The sequence below is a fragment of the Rhynchophorus ferrugineus genome, unplaced genomic scaffold, assembly GCF_030347505.1.
Source record: "Rhynchophorus ferrugineus isolate W39M unplaced genomic scaffold, kcgeb_rfMv2 rfM5, whole genome shotgun sequence".
Taxonomy (NCBI): Eukaryota; Metazoa; Arthropoda; class Insecta; order Coleoptera; family Curculionidae; genus Rhynchophorus; species Rhynchophorus ferrugineus.
Genome location: NW_027472584.1, coordinates 11,771,186 through 11,795,513, shown reverse-complemented (window position 1 = coordinate 11,795,513; position 24,328 = coordinate 11,771,186). Strand labels below are relative to the sequence as shown.

The following is a 24,328-nucleotide window of genomic DNA, read 5'->3' as shown; positions in this document are numbered from 1 at the left end:
TACTATATTTAGATAGTTAGGACCTTTTTATCTTTGAAATGGTTTACTGTTTAAGTTAAAAACGTTGTGTTCTACCAACTTAGGCGTAATAATTTGAAAAAATATAAAATGTGGATAATAAAAATAGTCTAAAAGCAGATATACGATAGAAAGAACATATATTATATCAACTCTTAAATAATCAACTTAGATACCTTCCTAGAAAACATCCGGTCTTAACCAGCTTAGTTACTGGCTCTGCTGAAACAGCGACAATCATAAAAGATCAAAAACATAACTGCACCATTTTGGTGAATTTATATGAAAAATATATATGTAACTTTATATTAGTATATTTATTAGAAATCAGAGTTTTACTGTATTTATTTTTTATATTATTTAGTTTATATATATTGTATTTTTGATAATTTCTGAAATTCTAGTTAGTTTTGAAATGTTTTCTTTTATATTCATTACATATAATTACAAATAATTTAAATTAATAATATTTAATTATAACTGAATAAAAATTTTGTTATCATCATATTTGAGGATTTTTACAAATGTAGAGAACCTCTTAAATGGTTTACCATTCTTCTTAATATTTTAAATATATCAGTATCAAGATTATATATTGCTATTATCATTATTTTTATGAACAATCTTTGTTGATCATAATTAACTGTAACTCATTTTAAAATGTTATAGGAATTACATTTTTGGTAATAGATAAAGTCAAATTACAATGTGGCATTTCATTATTTAAGTATTCTAAAAATCTAATAACCTGTCAGGTACTGAATAAACTTGATGTATATAACTTGATTGATTGACATTTGTTGAATTCATCATTTTATGTTAGTAATCATTTATAATGCAACATATTAATAAGGCATTCTCGCAATAGAGATAAACATGCAATCTCGTCTAGAGATAAATATAGATAGTGACATATATAATAGTAATTTAATTGATATAATCATTACATAAACATCTAAAATAATATACATTTATTTTTAATATATTAGTGAGGAACCATTCTTAAGAATTTTAATTATTCTGTTTCTACTGTTCTAATTAGTTGTGAATATTTTTAACAATTTTTGTATTTCATATGACTTATATATTGCTTTACATAAGTTCTATTCTCTGAATGATATTCTTGTCTGAATGATATGTCTGCAATATTATAATGATACCGCAATTGCATTAATACTTGAAATGTTTATTTGAAGTTTCAGTACTTTTTTTAACAGTTTTTATAATAATGTGTACAATATAATCAGTAATAATTTAGATATATATGAAAGAGGTAGTTGGTTACAACACAATATAGACAAAAATACATACGCATTAAAATTGTTTTAAATAAGTATGTTACAATGTATGTATGCAGCTGTTAAAAAGTTAAAAAATAAAAACCGAATTATCATAAGAAATACTGGTTTAGAAGATGTACAAATGGCAATTTTAATACAGAAAAAATATTTGTGGCCAATCTTTTTGGTCGTTAAATATCAGTCAGGAAGCTGTAGAAAAGCTGTTTCGACTGATTCAGAAGTAATGCTCTGCTATATGTTTAGCAAGATATTACAATATTGAAATTACTACAGCAAATAGTATTTATATATAAACATCAATTACGTATATTAAACAGTGCATTGAAAGCAATCTTTTGGTTAGATAATCCATAGTTGCATTTTTATTGATAAAACTAAATTTCTCTCTATTTTTCTATGCTTGATATAGACATTGATTGACTATTGATGTTTAGGTAAATGATGTGGCTCGGTGAATGGAGGTAAAACGAAATGAAACAGTGGTGTTTACATTATGTGACCGTTATTTATTGGCTATATAAAAAAATGTGAAAATACAATTAGATAAGACGGATGGCAGCGGTGTTACCTGGTGACGAGGCTTGGGCAGTCGATGGTGGCACGTCTAAACCAAACGATGGTCGAGCACTGAATGGATGAATGAATACCCTTCAATAACATCCCAGATAAACGTCTCGGGATTGTCGCCAGCTATTCGTTATCGGGTTCTAGTTGGCGCTGCTGGCACTCCGCCCGTGTTCAACATCTGGAATTATATTTCTGTCTATTTTGTAGACCGTTATATCACTATGTAAAATTCGACATGCCTCAAGGTCGCTACAATACTCCCCTGCCAGAAATTTACATACAATTACTCCAAGCAACACAAATACAAAAATGTATGAAAAAATATCAAATACAAAAAAATTATATACCAAACAAAATGTGCTGCATGAAAAGGGCTTTGAAAAATATGATAAATCGAAACGGTTGTGGAAGGTACGGTTGCGATCTGGTACGGCTGTTGATATCTTCCGGTCCTACAGATACCGTTGCTTCATCGTCGCTTTGGCACTTGAATGTGGTCCATCGACGACGTTGAGAACAGGCTATTTTTCGGCAGGGCCCCCGTAATCGACGCTGTGGGAGGATCGATTGTTCGACGACGTGGTAGCTTATTTTCTTCGACGACGAGACGTTAACAATTCTGGTACCTCGGCGAAGACATGACGAGTCTACGGTGACTGCAATCGGTACCTAACTTCTGGAGCTGCTCTGTGACTAATCCGTAGTCACATACGTTACGGTAATTCAGAAAAAAACAAATAAGGACGGTATCCGACCGAAGCTGCCCAAAGCCTTCCAAATAAAAATGTCTGCCATTATGAAGGAAACGGCGAACGAAGGAAGACATTATGATTTAAACATAGCGCCGAAAGAAATGTTTAGCCGAGACGCTCATGATGCAAAAAAGCAGTGATGTAAAAATATCTATGAGTTCAAAAGATTGTGAAAGAAAATTTTGACAAAAAAAATGAATTGGAAATAATGAAATGAAATTGAAGCTTCATTGTTCCAGCACTAAAATAAAATTTAATGAGGAACAAATGTTTGAATGAATGTAATATATAAGGAATTTGAAAAGGAATAGGAATAAAATGAAAAGGAATATTGAAGGTAAAATCGAAAACGAATCGAATTAAAAATATTGACAATTTTGAAACAAAAAATATAACGGCCACGTAAAATACACCATGTTGCACGTACCCTCCATTCACGAGTCCAAACCCAATTTTGCGAAAGATCACGTCGGGGTCACCACTTTAGGGTAAATGATGTGGCTCGGTGAACGGAGGTAAAACGAAATGAAACAGTGGTATTTACATTATGTGACCGTTATTTATTGGCTATATAAAAAAATGTGAAAAATACAAATAATAAAACGGATGGCAGCGGTGTTACCTGGAGACGAGTCTTGGGCAGTCGATGGTGGCACGTGTAAACCAAACGATGGTCGACCACTGAATGAATCGAAATACCCTTCAATAATATCCCAGATAAACGTCTCGGGGTTGCCGCCAGCTATTCGTTATCGGGTTCTAGTTGGCGCTGCTGGCACCCCGCCCGTGTTCAACATCTGGGATTATATTTCTGGGTATTTTGTAGACCGTTATATCACGATGTAAAATTCGACATGCCTCAAGATCGCTACAGATGTTATAGACAGTAAGAAGTGATACACAAAATTTTATTGTGTTGTGTCAAAGTGTATTATACAATATAATAGTTTTATAATAGATGTTATTAATTACATAATTTAATGTTATATTTCAAAAACGGAAGTATCCATACAACATTTCGTTAAAATATAATAATTACGTAGGAAATATCTCTTTCTTCAGTTGTATATGATTATATCGAAAGACTAAATACTTAATAAAAATTAGTATTTTTTTAAATACTATCAGAAAATTTTTATACTTTCACCATGTCTATGATAATAATTTGCTGTTTTAACAATGTCGATAATATACTAAATTAAAATTGTCTCTATTTACTTACAAACCTTTCTAAAATAATTCATTAATTTCTGGTAACAATTTTCTCTTGAAATATTAAATTGACGACCAAAAAAGTAGGTAAACATATCTTAATGATGTTAAATGATTGCCGTGACCATGAAATGTTCATATTATATTCGAATTCGAATGGATTAAAACGTGATAAGTAGACAAAACAAAATACAATTCGTTTCAAATTATCCGTAGTTGATTCACAATCCTATCTTTAATATGCGAAAGAGAATTAATAGTAATACATTGTTCGCATTTTCTTTGTCGATATTTTTTCGGATCAATATACTAGCTTCGAATCTGCGTATGTGGTCAAATTTGTTTACGTATAATTTTTGAGATTAATCGATATAATCACTCTTAAAATATTATTATATGTAGATTGAGTTTTATATGATTGCTTATCGTATTATTGATTAAAACTTTTCATTTAATCATTGATTATATAATTTGTTTCACTCAAATATTATTTAAATTTTCGCATTTGATTGCGTAATGTTGTATATAAATGAATACATATGATGTCATATCTGGTTCTATGTTGTTCATAAAATAAATATGATTTTATATGAAATAACAGTTACCCCATTTGGTTTCTGTGTTTTAAAATCAATGATGAATTATATATGATGTCTTTTAATATAATTTATTGAAATTTGTTTATTGTATTTAATTGAATATTTGTTAATCTTAATCTTCATCTTAATATTAAAATAAATTAAATTTTCATGATCAGTATCGTAAATAAATTAAAAGAAATAAGTCTACATATAATACAAATTTGTATATGATATGTGATTTATCTATTTAATATTATACAATCACATTAATGCAACTAATAAAAAATAGTATAAAAAATACAACTGCATAATTAATTATATTATGTATGATCCTTAGTAATATTATTTATGACGATTTCTGGAATCTGTTTATATATTAAATTTATATACTTATTATGATTGGTGGATATTTGCCACATATGGAAATTATTCTAGACAAGAATATAGATTATAAAGCTTCTTTATATTCTAAATGTTGTTAAATGAAATATAATTGTTGATGTAGTTTATTTGTAGTATCATATAAATTATCATTTCGCAGTATTTAACATGTATATATCTGGTGAATTATTTAGTCGAATCTATAAATATATATATTAATATAATAGCAAAATCTATTATATTTTCGTAATATTCATATTTCAATCTAATTATTTATTAAATATATTATTTCAGCTATTACATTTGATTACGGAATAATGAATAATAAGGATGTAATATATGACTCCAGTTTATTAAGTTTATTTATTAATTAAGATTTATTCAAAGGAATAAGTGATATAGATTTGCGATTATAACTTTAAATTTAAATAATAATTGTAAAATACATATATAATATATATAAAGTTAATATTAGTTATTTGAAAAATTAATCACACGTTATTAGCCATCATGTAAGATAAATAGTACAGATCTTTTAATCATTTTTAAATATAAATAAATATTAATTGCTTGAATGTATCCGCAAATGTTTTGACTGTATGCTAGATATACTAAAACCTCCCAATCACAGGGTTTAATTACTCATTAGGAGATCATCACCATCATCAATGATGTTTTTGATTTTTCAGTTTTTGATAAACCGCTTTAATTTTAGCTCAATAAATTGGCAGCGAAATATAAAGTGTATGAGTAATATACCCGAAGTAATCCACCAAAATGTTTGTATGTAGTCTGGGTCTTTTTCGGTTTATTTGCCACATTTTACTCACTCTCCAGACCTAGAATTATTATGATTAATCTATTCTCCGTTGCAAGTATTACTTCGATCAACAAGTGCGTCAATTTGATACATACTAATCAATTAATTCACAATTATAATAAAAGACGCATATTTCAGTATCTTGAGTTAATTGGTAATTTAAATGTTTTGCCATAGTTGACACATAGTAATTCAAAATGATTTTCTGAAAACGTGAAACTAAAATTATCAAGATGGTGGTTAAAACAAACTACAGTACGTTCAACATGCCTTGAACAATATCTTAGAGGTTTTCGTTACTAATTAAATTCACAGAACTGTTATTGATCATGAATCGGCAGATTGCACAATTCAATGAAAAAAAGTAACAATCCAAGCAGATATAACAAATCAATTATTTGCCGTCTTCGTTGGCGCATTGGTCAAGGCGACAGAACGGTCCTCCTACTGTTGCGATAGTCGTGGGTTCGAATCCTGCTGGGGCATAGATGTAGTTTATGTTTGTGATTGTAACTGTAAATGTCTTTATAGATAACAAGGGAAAATCCGATCAAAGAATTACCATCCCAGTTACGCCTGTAACCAGGCTGGGTAAGACCGAAGGTCTTCTGGGATGGTCCCTAAGTTGGTCACTGACCAGTCGGTACGCTTAATTAACCCGTGGTTCCGAGCCCACGTTAAACAGTAGGTCCAGTCCAGATAAACCGATGTTGGTAAAAAGGAGACTTTTAAAAGGAGAAAAAAATATTTAGTGAGGGCAAAGTTAGAACGGTATACGAGGATTGATTTTTCACTCGCCAAAGTATTAGTACTGTATACTTTATATTGTACTATAAAATATGAAAAGCAGACCTTTAAAACTAATCATCTCCAGCTAAAATATTGAATAATAATTCTTCTAGATGCCGAATGGTGTACGTGGAAATAAATGAAAATATTTAATTACTACGTTATAATTAATTAAAACTCACTTCATAAAGAGGGTGTCTCTTAAGGGACCTATTCATGGTTAGTTTCTATAAAATTAGATGAAAATATTGTAATATGAAACAAACTAAATCTGTATAATTGGTTATCCTAGTTCGTCATCTAAATCATCTGTAGAGATGAACAAACAAATTAAAGTTGATTTCGAAATGTTAATTTTATAAGAAATTTGTATTTTTATTAATCACGGAAATGATAAAAGGAAAAAGAAATATCTCAGACCATACTATGGTTTATAGAATCAAAAGATTAACGAATATAAACAAGAATAATATGTTAGGTAATTAATCAAAAGTTTGAAAACAAACAGACAAAACAACGAACAAAAATTTGAATTAATCGCACATCTAGCTAATGTACGATTGCTTATACACGATATGTACGATATGTGGTTCTCAGATCGAAATAGCTACAAAGCTGTTTTTTTCAGTAGTTGTTGGTGCGGAAATTGTTAAAACATCATTCCTAAAAAACACTCCTGAAATTAATGATATTTCAATTGAATTGTGGAAAGAATTGCCACGAGAAGCAATCATCATGTTGGCATACATATTTAATCCCTATAATGGTTCGGGACGTTTTAAGATGGCACAAATAGTTATGCTTAAAAGATCTGACAAACTGTCAGAACAAGTGGGGCCTTACAGGCCTATCTCTCTGCTACCTGCAATATCCAAATTATTTACGAAGCTACTATTAAAATTGTTAAACCGCTTATAATAAATAATAAAAATACCAGATTTCCAGTTACAATTTCCAGTACTCAACAATCGAAAGTTTATAGAAAAACATTGATTACTGAAAAGTCGTTTGAAAAAAATGTAGCTCTGTAATATTCTTGGAAGTCTCACAGGTGTTTGATTAGATATCCTATTTGTAAGTAATCCACAAGAATTTTTATCGCAGAATATTAAAACTTATTTCGACTGGAGTTCAGCAGGGTAGTGTCTTAGGACCACACATAAGTCATTATAAAAAAAGACATATCTCTGTCTAGAGCTATAGAAGTCAGCAACAAGATAAATAAATGAACTGGAAAATACAGCTTAATAGGTGGAAGTCTCAGACATCAAACTGACTAGTAATCCAATAGGCCGCCAAAACAAAGTTACGAAGCAAACGAAGAGCTGCACTATAACCTCGAAAATAAATGGCTCTGCCAATATTTAGAGACGACGGTAGGCTACAGCCACTCAGAATTGCAGTTAGGAAATAATTTTTAGATTAATTTTATGTTTACAAAAGTGTGCTGAGGTAATATAATTATTTATTATAATAGAGAAAATTAGTAGCAGACAATACGAAAATAAGGTATGAATTGTTAGTAAAATGTTATAATTTTGTAATACTAAGAACATAACTTGTTTCAAGATTATAGTAAAGACAAGAATAGAAAATGGTCACATTTGTATACTTTATACCTGTAACTTTCTGGTTTTTCAGATATTTAAAGATATTAACAAAAAGTAGATGTTTAAATGAAATGTCATGCATTTTTATGATAGTAAATATAAGCTGCAGTTAACAGAAAGTGTGAATTAAATTGATAACATATGATTTGAAGCTTTGTAATTTATTATTTATTTCGTTTTATATAACTATTCAGAGCAGATAAATACTGCAGAAATATATGGAATAAAATAAACAAAATAAAGTAAGCTGAGTAAGATACACACACAGACAATATAAGTAACAGTTTTTTATTTTATTTATTATCCTTTTATCCATATTTTACTTCTAATTTACCTCAAAACTGTATGGATTGTGTACTTATATTTCGTGAATTCTGTGGACTCTGATAATTATTCTATGTTGATAGCATTTGGTCGTTCAATATCGAAGATACCTATACAACATTTCATTTTAGGGTATTTGTTTTAGGATATTATTCAAGGACTCTATTGTCATGTTTGTGTTTATTCCTGCGATTTTTCGGAAGCAATTAGCTGCATTTTTTATTCTGTCCTCATCTTATAAGTAATACCTGAAAAAATATATAACCATAAATTAATACAGTAATAGTAGGTCATTCAGTATCCAAAATCCCTCTCCATACTTTCAATTCAATCAGCTCATTTGTTGAATCTGATAGTTTTCCATCTGTTATCCTACCAATCCTCTTTAAGGTATTTGTTTTTAGGGGATTATTCAAGAACTCTATTGTTAATTTAAAAATGTAACCTCATCATCTCTTGTAAATTTGTGATGTACACATTCACCAGCTGCATACATTTAGTTTGGTCTGTTTCGTTAATAATTTTTCTCAGTTTTTTATAACATGCCATGAACATACCAGGTCAATTGAATAGTCCCCGGCCTACCATAGTAAAACAATTTTTTTGGCATAATTAGTTTTTTTTATTCAACATAATTCCCTTCAAGGGTGGTACCCTGATTATAGCGACCCTCCAACTTATCGATGCCATTTTTGTAGTACGATTTGTCCTTTGCCTAGGCCTCAATTTCGACCATCACCTCTTCATTCGACGAAAATTTCTTCCCAGCGAGCATTCTTTTGAGATCTGAGAACAGGAAGTAGTCGGTGGGGGTCAGATATGGAGAATACGGTGGATGAGGAAGCAATTCGAAGCCCAATTGATATCGATGCAAAAACTCGGGTTTATTATGCTCGATTATCTTCAAACACAGCTCCGAATTATCAACTCGTCGTTCTTTTTGGTCAAAAGTGAGCTCGCACTTTGCGCAGAGCTTTCTCATACCCAAATATTCATGAATGATATGATGTACACGTTCAGTTGATATCTTTAGAGTGTCCGCTATTTCATTCAATTTCAATTTACGGTCAATTAAAATTATTTTGTAGATTTTTTAAATGTTTTCGTCGGTAATAACCTCTTTTAGACGTCCACTGCGTTCACCGTCTTCGGTGCTCATTTCACCACGTCTGAACTTAGCAAACCAATCCTGGATGGTTGATTTTCCTGGGGCAGTGTCCGGAAACTCGGCATCAAGCCAATTTTTTGCTTCAACTGTATTTTTTCCCTTCAAAAAGCAATATTTTATCAACATGCAAAATTCCTTTTAATCTATTTTCTTCACAATAGCAGAAGTTGCTTCACTCAAAATGCTATAATTCACAAACTAATGATCCGATAGCTGTCGAATTTATACACGCATCTTTTGGGGGTTAAGGTTAACTAAAAAACATATGGATTTAATTCTAGTAGCGTCATCTATGTGTCAGACCGGGGACTTTTCCGGACAATTGTGGCCTGGTTCCCATAAATTTTAACTGGCTTAGACTACAATTTAAATAAATATTTTACTAATAATTGATTCCTTATACACTTATTTTGTCTGCTTTTAATTTTCACTTCACTTTTACTTTCACATATTAAATCAACAAACTTTTGTAAATATAAAATAACCTGTGAAATGTCTATCTCAGCACCAATGTTAATAACTAACTGTCGTCTAAGATTTGGCATTAAAACAAGAAAGATGGTTATTAAATCACAGCAACGTAGCAAACCACATGAATTTTTATAGTGTATAAGTGACACTCTTAACTTTATATTAAGTAGTTTTAATATAATTTTAATTTGGAAAATGTAAACAACACAACAATAGTAATCAATTCATTTGTTAATTAAGATTGTGCTCAGTGTATCTAATATAAGATGTAAACGGAAGTATTTAAATAATTAAATAAATACAGGTATATGTATATATATATATATATATATATATATATATATATATATATATATATATATATATATATATATTGTGTTAATATATAAACTGTTTAAAATGTAGTAAACATGGGCGCCAACATAAGCTCGATCTAGATCGAATCAACCCTGCGGTGAAGCCCCATCAGAACCTAGTGCCGGGCCTGATCAGGTCGGTCGTCTGCCGGGTCCCAGTTCCAACCGGCCGCTTTTAGTCGCTTTCAATCGCGTTTGGTTGTCGTTTCGCGCTGAGAGGCCACGCTCCCGTGGCTGTCTGTGGTGTGTCGTCATTGCAGCGTTTTGTTTTCATCTTGGACACTGTCACCTTCAAGGCTGTCACGGCATACAATTTTTTTCTTGTTTCGTTTTTTTTTTCGAAATCGCGCACACTTCGCACCCCGTTTATACGTCGATCTTCTGACAGCCACCACATTTTCGTTCATTTCCCTTTCGTCCGCCGTAAATAGTATAATGTTTACACAGACTGAGCCGGCAATGTTTAGGTGAGATATTTCACTATTTTTATGTGTAGAATTCGATTTAGATATGGTCCCGTTTATCGCCGATATAATCTAAAAAAACCAATCGCCAAGGAAAACGAATCATCTCGTGTAAGAGTTAGTTATATTTAATTTCGTTTTTCCACTTTCGCCTTCATATCCCCCGGTCTTAAGAACAACGATTGCGGTTCGGTAGCAGGCATGATGCGTCTGCAACGTTGCCATTATTATATTTTTGTCCGAACTTTTATCGTCTATTTTCAAACGCTACTAATTGGCGACAATATTAGTTTAATTTAAAATAATCAGAAATCATTTTCCAGGAATTTAGCAATTGAGATTACAACTATCGCTTGTTAAAAAAACGGTACTGTTTTATTTCAATCATTATTATCTTTGTCGAAAATATTTATACTTCAATCATTGATTCCGACTACATAAATGTTTATGTTTTTTTCTTTAATTAATAAAAAACACATATAAAATCTAGACAGTGGTAATAGTAGGATATGAAAGGACGTGTTATTAGATATTAAAAATAGAAAGGTAATTTGTTATTCTCATAGTATAGAAGTATTTGGTGTAAATCTATTTAGAATTATAGTAGTTAAATTTGTATTTAATAGCGACTATAATAGTTGATGTTTAAAAATATAAGTTTTCTTGGACGGTAAAAAACCAAATCGATATATAATTTTATTGTTAGTTTAGATTTATTGTTTAGTTTTGGACCATATTTCTAAGTAAAAAATATTAGAGCAGTTAATTTTATCATGGTACTTAACCTATACTCAAATTTAAAAATGCATTAAGGGTATCAGGATTCCACGTGTAGTCGACAAATGCTTCATTTATTACGAAAACCATTACACGATAAGATATGAGATATTTATTACAATTTACGATCTATAATTTACATTGTAATTATAACAAATCCCGTTGTACCCAAACCGTGAGATTATTTTAAGTAATGTTAAACCGTTCAAGATATCTTTTATATTTATTATGTATATATTACTTAGATTGCGATTAAGAATCATGTTTAATGATGTTCTCGTGGTATTGGACGCTATCATATTTTTACGATTCTATTGTTAATGTTGTCTATTAATGATCGATATTAGTTTACGCAGGCTCAACATCAAAATTGAAATAAATCTAAGCCTAAAATGTTGTATGCCTGCCACTTGTAGAGTTAAAGGCCAAATGTTAAGTGGTAAGTCTGGCATCGTCGCAACACGCTGAACTCTGCGCGCGCATTAAAATGACCAATTATTTTTTTGTCCTACTTTTCTTTAAATTTATTATTAACTAGAAGTAATTTTTTTTCTTATGCCACATATAGATCAATATATTTCAGATATTTCGATTTTAATGGATTCAGCGTTTTAACTAGACCACATGTACCGATTGAATTGTTTATAGTTGGCTGATATTTTTATTCCAATTAATTGTTATCAATTTGTTTTGAAATGTCGTTTTATATGCATATATTTTTTTAATCTATTGTTGATATTTTTATCTTAGGTTGTTGTTATCAGGTCGCGATGCACTCACTTGTTTTTGTGTCAAAAATGCAGTACAATTTTTATAAATGGATTTGGGAGAGCGCAGAAAAATAAACTTGACAGGGGTTACGAAAACAAACACTATATTGAAAGACAAGATACATCGTTTTTATTTATTATTTTTACGTTTTCATGGTAGCTTAATAATCTATTTTATTTTTGATATATAGTCATATACTCATCAGTGGCGCAGTTACACACTAATTAAATTCCGAAATATATATATATATATATATATATATATATATATATATATACCGTATATTTTTTTTATAATTGTTTTTTTTATACCTAAGTTTAGTATGACATTATTAATAGCTCCTAACTTATGAATATTTAATTAGTCAAATAAACTTATTGATATTTTATAGGACCTATAACTAAATTACAATATACATAGCGTATCTATATTTTTTATTTATAAAGAACATTGTGGTTTAAAAAATGCTCAATACAAGTACAAATATATATTTTAATTTTTTGAATTTACTCGCAATGCATGACTTAATGTATGAGTAAAAGTACATAAGAAATACTCCATGTTTTCTTTATATCAATTTAAATTTTTTTAATTTTTTTCTTTAGTTAAATTATCAATATTCTGTTAGTTAAATAACTTGTTAATTCTATTAAATAAGTTCCTGGCGTTTTAGGTGACCTCTAATTAAATAACAATTATAAGAGTTTATAAATAAATAAATCTATATTTATTTCTTATAAATAGCAAAGTGGTTTTAAAAATGGTCAATATGTTTAATACAATTTCAAATATATAATTTTTTCGTTTTTAATTCTTTAAATGTATTAATTTTTTTATGGCTGGTTTTGTATTTGTCATTATATATTATGCGACTTGAGTGTATGAGTGTATTGTTGGTTGAGTAAGCTTATTAGTACTTTGTAAATTGTGGCCTATAACTAAATGGTATAGCATAATAATGATATTAATAAAAAGTCTCCCTTTTTCAATGCAAAAATATAAATACATTAGCAATACATATAAATACAACTAATTATACTTATTAAGGTTTTTTTATATCGATTTGCATTTTCTTCTTTATTTTCTACGTTTATTATGATATTTATTCCTTGGTTTAAACTATCAATATTTTCTTAGTTAAACAAACTTATTCGTATTTTATACAACATAAATTAAATAACAATTTAAACAATTTATTTAAACAAATATGGCTACATATATTGTGTACAAATAATGTCGTTTCAAAAACGATAAATAAAAATTCACTAATATTTATTTTCATTTTTCATTTTTTAAAGTGTATTTTCATAATTGATTTTTTATTCGTAATTAAATCTTAAGTGTATTGTTGGTTGAGTAAGTTCATTTGTGCTCTGTAAGTTGTGACCTATAACTAACTGTTACAGCTTAAATAGAAATATGTTAGTTTAAATATTTTATGGAAGGTTTTCATTTATATATGAAAAAATGTTTCTACGCCTCTGAATCTTTATAATACATTCATTTTAAGATACGTTTAACAAGTCAATAAAAGCAGAAAATTGTAATTTACACACACCTACTTCTTTTGGGCTTGTAGGTGCTCATTCTTGAGACGAAAAAAATCTACAGAACGCTCGCCATAGTGACAATGAAAACTTATTTTCAAACGTTTCTTTTTTCGTTTAATGACGATATCATTATTATCAGTAAGCGACAACAATATTATCATTGAGCAAATATTAAAAATACGATTATCCCGACTTTTTTTTATATATTAGTGCAATTTATCTTGCCCCAGGTCAGAAATGTTTTCAAAGCTGTTTCGGAATATTTTCTGAATTGCATTACAAGTAAGTTGTCATTGTTTTATTGTGAATTTACGAGATTATTATCAAAATAATATAATTTCTTTAATAATATTTCATTAATTTATTTTTTGCGTAGATTTAAAAATATTAAACAGTTTCATGTCAAAAAAATAGATAATTAAAAGGATATATTAATAGATAGGTTATCCTATAATTTATTTTTATAACCATTAACTAGGTGCTGTGTTTCCATTGAAATGATTTGAATCTCTTGATTCTGAGTTCTATTTCATTGTTATCCAAGAGTTTCAATACTTCTAGGGAATCTTTTGTTTTGTTGAGTAGTAGAAATTCGACAGTCTTGTTATATTTATATATTAATATTTGTAGTAGCAGGGCTTCTTTTTAAGACTTCTGAAAAGCATATTTATATTACTTCTCCTTTATTATATTATTATATATATTACTATTTCCAAAAATAAATTCCATCGATACATGTGCAGCAGCAACTTATTAAACTTACCTAAAATTTTCCTCTGTTAACCAGTATATTTTGTTATATTTTAAGTTTTTTTATTTTCTCTTTGATATGCTCATTCCAATTTTATCATGTAATCAAGACTTATTTAAAGGTATTCAGTATTGTTACTATATTGAATTATTCTTTATTTTGCATGTCTGGGTCCATTTATTTTAGATGTTTAATTATCTGAGTATAAGAGTGCTTCAGTGCCCTCAGCAAATGTATAGTAATATTTTCCATATAGATAGAGTAGACCCATAATAATTCTCTATATTTTAGTATGTTTTGTTTTAGTTTATTTAATTGTTCAATAAGTTGCCATTTTGTAAAATTTTAAGGATTCAGTACATTCCTAGGGGACATTTTCTTGTGTCAACAAAGTTTTTGGATGAGATTCTCATGCCATAAGTATTCGGCTACATTTAAAAATATAACAGAGCAGATTCTTTTATATACTTTTTTAATGGTATACCTGTGAATATCCCTGGCCAGTTGCTGAGGGTTTCTTTATAGAAATTCTCTAAAATTTCTCTGTAATTTCCATTCTTGGTAGACATCATAAATAACAAAACATCATTTACTATATACAATATATTATTAGATTCCAAAACAATATTCTATTCCTATATAGCCCTACCTTTTCTTAATAATAATAAAAATATATAAAGTTGCCGGTCTAGTATAATTGTAATGTTTTGATAGTATATTTTTATATGATATTTATGTCATATTAACTATATATAAATTAAAAAAATTGAGTGCTTTTGAATAAATGCATTGTTCTCGTTCTGGTTATAATCTTAATAGAAATGAATGAAATCTTTTACAAGTAATATTTATAAACAACGATGTTTAAATTAAACAATCAATAATCTGTAGATGATAACAGCTTATCTCCGATATATTTTATTTAGAGTACTATACTGTCATTTTAAATACGTATTTTTAGATATCGAAATGTGATGATTTTGGTTGAAATTAAATAATTATTTGATGTCATGATATGAGGTATATTTAATTATCTGAACTAAAATCAGAATTTGTTTAGTTTCGCATTCCTCCAGTGTCTAAGTTTCTAACAGCGCTTGACTTTTCACCAATATTTTCATTCATTTAAACAATTCATTCCTCGCAAATGTTTCTGAGATAATCCAGATAAAGTATATTATTTATACTTCAGCGACAAGATACAATAAGAGGTAAAGCTTCATAACATATCTTTGACATAAATAGTTATAGGCGTGTTCTTAACAAAATTCCGTTCATCTAAAAAAATGATGTTACTTTTATCCATAGCAAATCGTGTTAACAATATCTTCCTATAAATTTTAAATTGTTAGACTTCATGTACAAATTTATATTCAAAATTGTTTTTATAAACTATTTGCTTATGATTAATGTATGATTATTTGTACCGTACGATGATTCATATTTTTATTGTTATTTCCAAACCGAACGTAATTTATTTCTAGTTCTTGTACTTGTAACTGATCCTTTACAATAAACGATGGAAAAGTAATTTAAATTCTGAAAGTTTTTTCACCTGATTTGTGGGCGTCAAAAGCCCAGTTTAGTTATAAAATATTAATTTAGAAATTAACTGGGTTAAACCATCTATTTGAAATTTAAATATGGCGTTGGTAAATGGAGGTACGTTTTAGTAATGCAATATTTAAAATAGATGGCGCCGCAGTAAGGCTTCTCTCAAGCAATAAATTCCTGGAAAAATATGTTTTGTTATTTGTATAGCTTTTGAACCACAATTTTTCTGCGAAAATACTAGGGCAAGATCTGACTAATTTCAAAATTCTATATATTAAAAAACATTAATGACAATGTAATTTATTATATATTTTTTGTTTTATACAATTATTTTCGTGATATTGAGAGTATAAGGTTATATTTATCATTTAAATTAAATTAGTTAATTTTATTTGTGAATTTTATTGAACATGTGAATAATATAACATATATTTTAATTACTTTTACAATTCCAGTGGTTCCACAATCTCTCTATATTTATATATATATCTTTATATTATATTATATATATATATATATATATATATATATATATTTATATATATTATTATATATTATATTTATATATATTAACAAACACATTGAATTACACTCGTTATAGGTTCTAGAGGAATATCGCGTTTTATCACTTCATTTGAAACATAGTACAGAGGATCAACAATGGTACGCAACACTTTATTTTGGAACCGTTGAATGATGGATATTTTAGATTTGCTAGCGGTACCCCATAGTTGGATTCCATATGATCAAATAGGCTCGAGTATAGACTCATATAGCAATACCTTGTTATCTAATGATAACTTGGATTTGCGACCGATAAGACAATACATTTAATATAAAAGTCCAAGCTGTGGGTTTGGTTCATTGATGCTGTGACTGGATCTTCATGCGATGCTAAGATTGCTGTGTCGTCTGCGTATGTTGCCACAGTAGTTATTATAGTGGGTAGATCGGCTGTATATAGTATTGGACCCAGTACGCTACCTTGCGGAACTCCTGAATATATTGTTATATTCATCGCCTTGTTCTATATTTATGTGCTTATTGCAAAACCCAAATTGATGTTCTGGAATAATATTCTTTTTTCTATTATATGTTTTAGCTCCTTTATGTATAATTTCTCAAAAACTTTCGAGATTATCGGTAATAAACTTATAGGCCGGAAGGAGGCGACATCTTCTGGTATTTTTCCTGGTTTGAGAATCATTAATATTTTAGCTACTTTCCCTCTTCACATAAATGGAAATTTTGCTGCCCAAGACTACATGTAATTAATTGTAATATATCTAATTGAAGAAGCAGTGGGACAGAACTTCCTATTTAAGCGATTTAATATAGATTTTCACTTATTTTGCAACATGATGCCATTATATTTATATGCAAAATTTCATGTGATTTATCTGCTTATATAATGACATATTTTATTTCAACACTGTAGTCATGTTTTGTCGAATGATTCGGGTATTCTTTGTCAACTTCTCATTGTATCTGCTCAAAATTATTAAAAATTCATAATCCTTGAAATTTATTTATACTTTCATGTCAATACTATCGATTAAACAAATGGAAATGATGTTTGAATTTCGTTTTGTGATAGATCTTTTTTCTCTCCATTTTAGCAACTATTTTAAGTGATGATCATACCGTGTAACTATTTCATTATTTCTGATTGCAATAACCTATTGCAATAGTTTTGCAAGCTAAAAAATTTTAATATATTCTATAGTATTTGGCAACACTAGCAACAATAAATCTGAATTTAGAATATTCTTATTATTTAGTAACTCTACATTGATTTTGCTTATATATTTAGCACTGCTTGAATATTGAAAATGTTATCTAGGTTGTAATAGTCTGAAGCATATTAAGTAATCTTAATTATCATTGAATTATAAAAAACACAAACTTCACTGTGTTTTTCGTAACATTCAGATAAAAGCATGTACTTGTGATGTTTTTAATGATAAAGTCATATCTAATTTTAATATTACTAATCTGTTATATGCGAATTTAAGTTATGTTAGTACGCTTAATACAAACCTACAGTGTAACACATTTTTTTTGGCGAAAATATAGAAATACTTGACGTAAAATAATTTAAAATATCAGATATATATATATATATATATATATATATATATATATATATATATATATATATATATATATATATATATATATATATATATATATATTTAGCTTGAGATGACTAATTTTAATAAAGAAATAGTTAAATAAATAACTAATAAAGATAGTTAGTTATATATTGAAAACCGTTAAGTGATTTTTGTCTAGTTATATTATATTATTTATATAATGTATTAACATTAAGCGCTTTATTTATTTTTAGAATTTTAAACCAAGGGTACCTTTTAAATATATTTTATAAAAGTTATTGGATAATTACGTAAATAATGGTTATAGTTTGAGCTCAAAGATATGATATTCTAATGTACTTTCATTTGGTGAATTCAAAAATCAGATCTAGTTTTAGCGATGCAAGTCACGTGTATGTTTTCAATATACTGCAATATTCGTGTATATTTAGTTCGTGGAAAATTCAATTTTTGATGGTGGTACACCTGTTAATTTACCAAATACGCAACGGTGAATTTCAAAACTAAAATACGGGTTTTTTTAAAAAGGAACAGTGAGATTCATTATATCATTCGGAGCATATAACAATCCTTACTGCATACCAAATTTATGAATGTTTTTCATTAATTTCATTACTTTTAATTAGAAGAAAAAGATAATAATAGATTCAGTAAATCTAATCTGTGTGATCTTCTTTCGAGATCTTGATTTGTTGCAATAGAAAGTGAAGACTCTAAGGTCAAGGCTATAGCAATGGAATATTTTGCAGAATTATTCCTTTCCTCAATCAATTCGATCTGGAAAGAATCGAACTTTGTAGATATTTTAGAATGTAGAATTTTTGCAATTATTTAGAATGAAAATAAAAGGACAATTAAAGTTTAAATGTTTGTTTAACAAAAAGTATGCATAACTGATATTTGTATTTTTTTTTCAAACGAAAAATTCAAAAATAAATCATAATATAAACTGATTCATCAAGCGCAGGAAACATTCAGCCTTTAAAGTAATTTTTTTCATTGAACGGTGTTCTGTATGCTTTAATTGTTATGGATTTCTAGTCTTATCAGCCTCTTGTTTTTTAATTTTTTAATGATTCGTCACTTAACGTGAGCTCTGAGCCACGGTCCTCAGCCACCAATTATCTCCGATTAACACCCTATGGGGTCTATCTATATCTTCGGTATTTCGTGAAGCTTACCGACTAATGAGTGACGAACGTGGAAGATATTTCAGAAGACATCGGGCCTTATTCATTTTCATGATTCCCTGTCAGATTTTATATTCTTAGCTATAAACAATCATAAACATCCATACTTAAAAGCTGTAATAATAAAGCCATGTATAAGTTATTAAATTAATTTAATTAAGAATAAATGGCCCGAAACATAAATTTATTTTTATATTTAGTTATTAATTGAATTGTATTTTACTCAGTTATATATAAGGATCAAGAATAGTAACTTAAAAATATATTTTTTCGAAATCATTAAAAAATACACAGACCAACAATGAAAAATTGTTCCAATAATTTTAACTGATTGATATAGTATTTGGTATGTTGATTCAGAGAACAATAATAAATCACCATAGTTTCTCACATTTTTTATATTACAATATCAAAAACAACTTTAAAATGTGTATTATGTAACGGAAATACCTATGATATGTTTCATTGTCTGTCGTTCATTCAGTGCATAGGAAGAAAAAGGTTGTCTCCATGCTCATTGGTCAATAAAAGGGATTTACAAAGTTTCCTATATTTTGTATGTGACTGCAACAATGAAGCAAGGAATCAGCATTGATCCGAAAAAAGCAATGATTCCTAAAAAGAATTTTGACACCTGGTAAGAATAATATTTTGCACAAACCCTCAAAAAGATTATCCTAGCACCACTATACCTAAAGCAAGGCTTAATTAATCAATTTGCAAAAGATTTACCTAAAGATGGCCATTGTGTTTTATTTTTATTTTTTTATTTATTCTTATTTCTGTAGAAAATTTCTTCACTTATCCGATTTGTAAGTTGATTTTAACTGCAACGTACCGATGAGCATAAGAATAAGGATGCTTGGATATTATTTAAATAAGCATTGTCTTTCATTATAAGTCTGATCAGTTTTAAAGGCGGGCTCTTGCCTTGCCAAGCGTCTTATTTTTTTCTTTGGTGATGTGAATGTGTGTATAAACGAAAACGAAAGACGATATCAGGGATCAACATGACGGAAAGACAAAAAATTGAACCACATCCGAAGAAAAGCTATGCAAGAAAATTTACAAAGAGAAGGGATAGAAATTACAAATAAGTAAACCTCTTATATTGGCATTTTAAAAATTAAATATTAATTCACTTAAAAACTATGATTCTTATTGTAGGGTAATTTTAAAAAGGACTATGCTTTTTTAGTTTAATTTGATATATAAATCAAATTTCAGTATCCAAATATACAAAATTTTTGTAAATTAATTTTAAAGTTTCTTTTGCTGCTTTTGCTCTCTTACTGTTATGATAGTCGCGGATTCGAATGGCCTGCCGGAACATGGGTGTACTTTATGTTTGTGATTGTAATTGTAAATGTCTTTATAGGCAACAGTGGAAAAACAGACAAGGAATAACCATCCCAGTCACGCCAGTAACCAAGCTAGGTAAGACCAGATGTCTTCTGGAATGGTTTCTAAGTTGGTACTACTGGCCAATCGGTAGGCTTAATGCCAAAGACCGTCCGCGTTAAGCAGTAGGTCCAGTCCAGATAAACCCTTATTGGTAAAAGGAGACTCTAAAATATTTTTAAGAAGTTTCTTTGTTACTATTATATTATTTTAGACAAGAAATGTAGTGCTAAAGGTGGATTATTTTATTAAAATTATAAATTAATTTACTTAAACATATTTATTATTATTTAATTAAAATATAATACGAATTTCTAAAAACGAAAAATAAATAATCTAGGATATAAGACACATTTTACATTATTTATTTAATTATAGAGTATATTTATTTTTGAATTTAATTGAGAAAAAATAAAACAAGAATAAAATAAAACAGAGATTAGTTCACTGTTAATGATTTAATAATAGAAAATGAGTGTGTAATTCAAAAATGTCGTATCAAATAAACCGTACAGGCAATGTTTATTGTCATATCAGTAAGAATATAAAATGAATAATGCATGTAACATTGTCTTGTGAGTTTTTTTCAATGGACCCCGTATAAAAACAATCCGTTTATTCTGATATATTTTCGAGTTACTTTTATATACAAAATTTGTGGTTTCGTGTGTCACTTTACAAAATAACTTTCACATATTATTTATGGGTTGAATAAATGGGTTAGTATACCTGGCGGCATTATGGTCATTAAAAAAATCGACTTTTAATACGTAGCATATTATTATAAAACAAATTTCAAATAAATACCTTCAGAGGTCCGACGTACCCGAGAGAGTATCGAGATGAACGATGAAGTAATCTGTTTTACTTTCTTGCACTGACATGGTTATAAAAGCAGAGTGTAACGTGTTACCATTTTTGTTCTCTTTGTTTGAACTTGTTCTTTTACATATTGTTTAATTAACATTAAAATGTCTCTCGTTTATTAATGCAATTTTTCAAAATGTTTTTCAGTTGATAAAAAACTCAACATTTTTAAGACGCACTTTAAGTCTGATAAACAAATACTTTTGGCTTCCAGAGAACTCTGTACTGAGTGGTCAAAAGAAACCAGTTTTTTTAAATATATATACAGTCTAAGTTATTTTTTTGCATATTATATTATTTTAATTTCTAAATAAAAATAAAGTCATAAATTGTATATTCAATTTCTCATTTCATTCGTTGAATTATGTATTTATATTTCAATATGTTTTTATGTATTTTAATACGGGATATCTGAGTAATTTCACATTTGATTAAAATATCCGTGTTTATTCAGGTTTATTAGGGCGTAATGAAAGTCTAGACTATCTGCGTTATTTGTCTTCGCCCTTTTAACGTCATGAATTTGGTTTGACTTTTTCTATAGGGTCTGGGGAAATATCGTGGTGTTTTTTGTAGTGAAATTCTATTACATTTCTAATAGTGTGAAAATGAATTTATTTATGCCAAATATGCTTCATTTCTGTATGTTTTTTTGGGTAGAGCCATGATGGCGTCTAGATAAAAAATACTTCTGTGGATTTTGGTTGAAAAATTAAATCAAATTATTTCGATAAGCTTTTAAGTAAAATTATCAAACAAAGCTCTCTCTAATTTTAACAGGTTATTAAATAATTTTGTGGTGGTTATCATGATGGAAGGCAGCATGCTCATACTACTTCCCACCATTTAATTTTTTTTTTCAACTGTTTGCTGCAATAGATCTGGTTGTCCAAAGTAATGTTGAGAATTAATCATTTAACAATCGAGATGTAACTCATGGTGTACGATTTTCTTTTAGTTTTATCATAAATAAAGCATCACCTAGTTTCGTAAACGCTGTCATCATCTCTTCTCCACAATTTTGGATGCTTCCTATTGCCATGCATAATCCATTTTTCATCGCTAGTTATGAGAGGCTTCAGAAATTACTGAATTTCAGCAACATATAGCAGATGTTATTTCGGTCTGTCATGCTTTCCACGTAATTATGTATTCAACTCATGTGATCAATATCTAGGTTCATACTAATGTTGACAATGTTAATATGTTTATCTTTCTAGACTTTTTCAATAACTAAATGACCAGGTTATGATCTTCAAGATCGAAAACGAGCAGTCTATATCCGTATTTGCCGTATGAATGAACCTAATGAATGAATTAAAGGTTATTTTTATTTTTAAAGCTTTCTAGATTCTTTGTACTGGATAAGTCTCCATTGATTTCTTATTTTATTTTCTTCCACTTTTTTATTTTTTGTTTTGCATTTGCCATCGCTGCTCGTTTCTGTTCTCTTGTTCTCTGAGTTTAATCCTATCTTGGTCCTTCGTTTGGTTTACTACATCCATGTTTTTGGTGATAATGTTCTTTGATTTTCATCTCCACATTTTCTTCACCCTTTGACCCTTTATCCTAATAATATTGTAAAATATGTAAAATATTTCCTAGTTTTCTCCATTTTCAGACTTTCCAACTATCGTATCAATTTCGATTTCTATATTCTTAAAGTGTCACCTTTACAACGAGCGTTTATTGATGATTTGTGTTTCCAGACAAAGGTCAGGAACATTTTCTCAGACCCAATCTAATATTATAAATATTTATCCAAAATTATCATTATTTAATAAATTTAATAAAATTTCTTCTTTAATATATTTCTATAATGTTTCTTATATTACACAATCTAATTTATGATGATCTAATGTCTAATGATAATCTGATCTTGGATTCATTTTGCCACCTCTTCGCAAGACTGAAAGCGCTTTACAGTTAAGTTAGGTCTTATTGATCAAAACATGTTAAAACTAGCAGAAATGAGTCCTGGTAAATAGCCCAGCATTATAGAGTAATAATTGCTTTATCGTGTTTTTTTTTTGACATAATCAGAGCTTTTTAGATACAATGTTATTACTTAGTTACAACAATAGGCAAGTATAATTTCATTAGGCTTCATTAGGTCATAAAATACTTCTCTCTTGTAATTACGCGAAATACATAACTTTTAATATGAATAGTTTGTTTCAGTATTAATTTTGACTCAAGATTTAATGTTTGTTCGCTTTTTCTCTTATATATAAATGCTCATAATATGTCACAATATTTGATGTGGACCTTAAACTGAATTTGTCAGTTTTAAATCTTTTGTTGTGTTGAATTCACAGAATTGTCTAATAGAAGTTTTAACAAGCAAATCAGCCGTTCTTTCTCCAAGAGAGCCTTTCTTTCGATAAAAGAAATGATTTCCGTAAATGTTCCTTTGCCAGAAGGTATTTAATAATGTTTGGCATAATAAGTGTTGTTTTCTTCTGGTAGTAATATTACACTGCTTTTAAATGCTTCCAAATCTTGATAACAATATAGTAGAATTGTTTCACTCTTA

At 28.7% G+C, this 24,328-nt stretch overlaps 1 protein-coding gene across 7 annotated transcripts in view; it reads left to right on the top strand.

Moving 5' to 3' along the window:
* Oatp74D (Organic anion transporting polypeptide 74D) overlaps nucleotides 1-24,328 on the top strand; it is a 130,556-nt gene that overhangs the window by 17,063 nt on the left and 89,165 nt on the right. For 2 of the 7 annotated variants that reach the window (XM_076404852.1, XM_076404855.1), the window contains exon 1: nucleotides 10,528-10,817. The exons of 3 other annotated variants lie outside the window; for them this stretch is intronic. The gene's annotated coding sequence lies outside the window, so the exon portion shown is untranslated. Of the gene's footprint in view, nucleotides 1-10,527; nucleotides 10,841-14,152; nucleotides 14,195-24,328 lie in introns of those variants that run through there. 2 more of the 7 variants (XM_076404851.1, XM_076404850.1) reach the window with 2 other exon arrangements.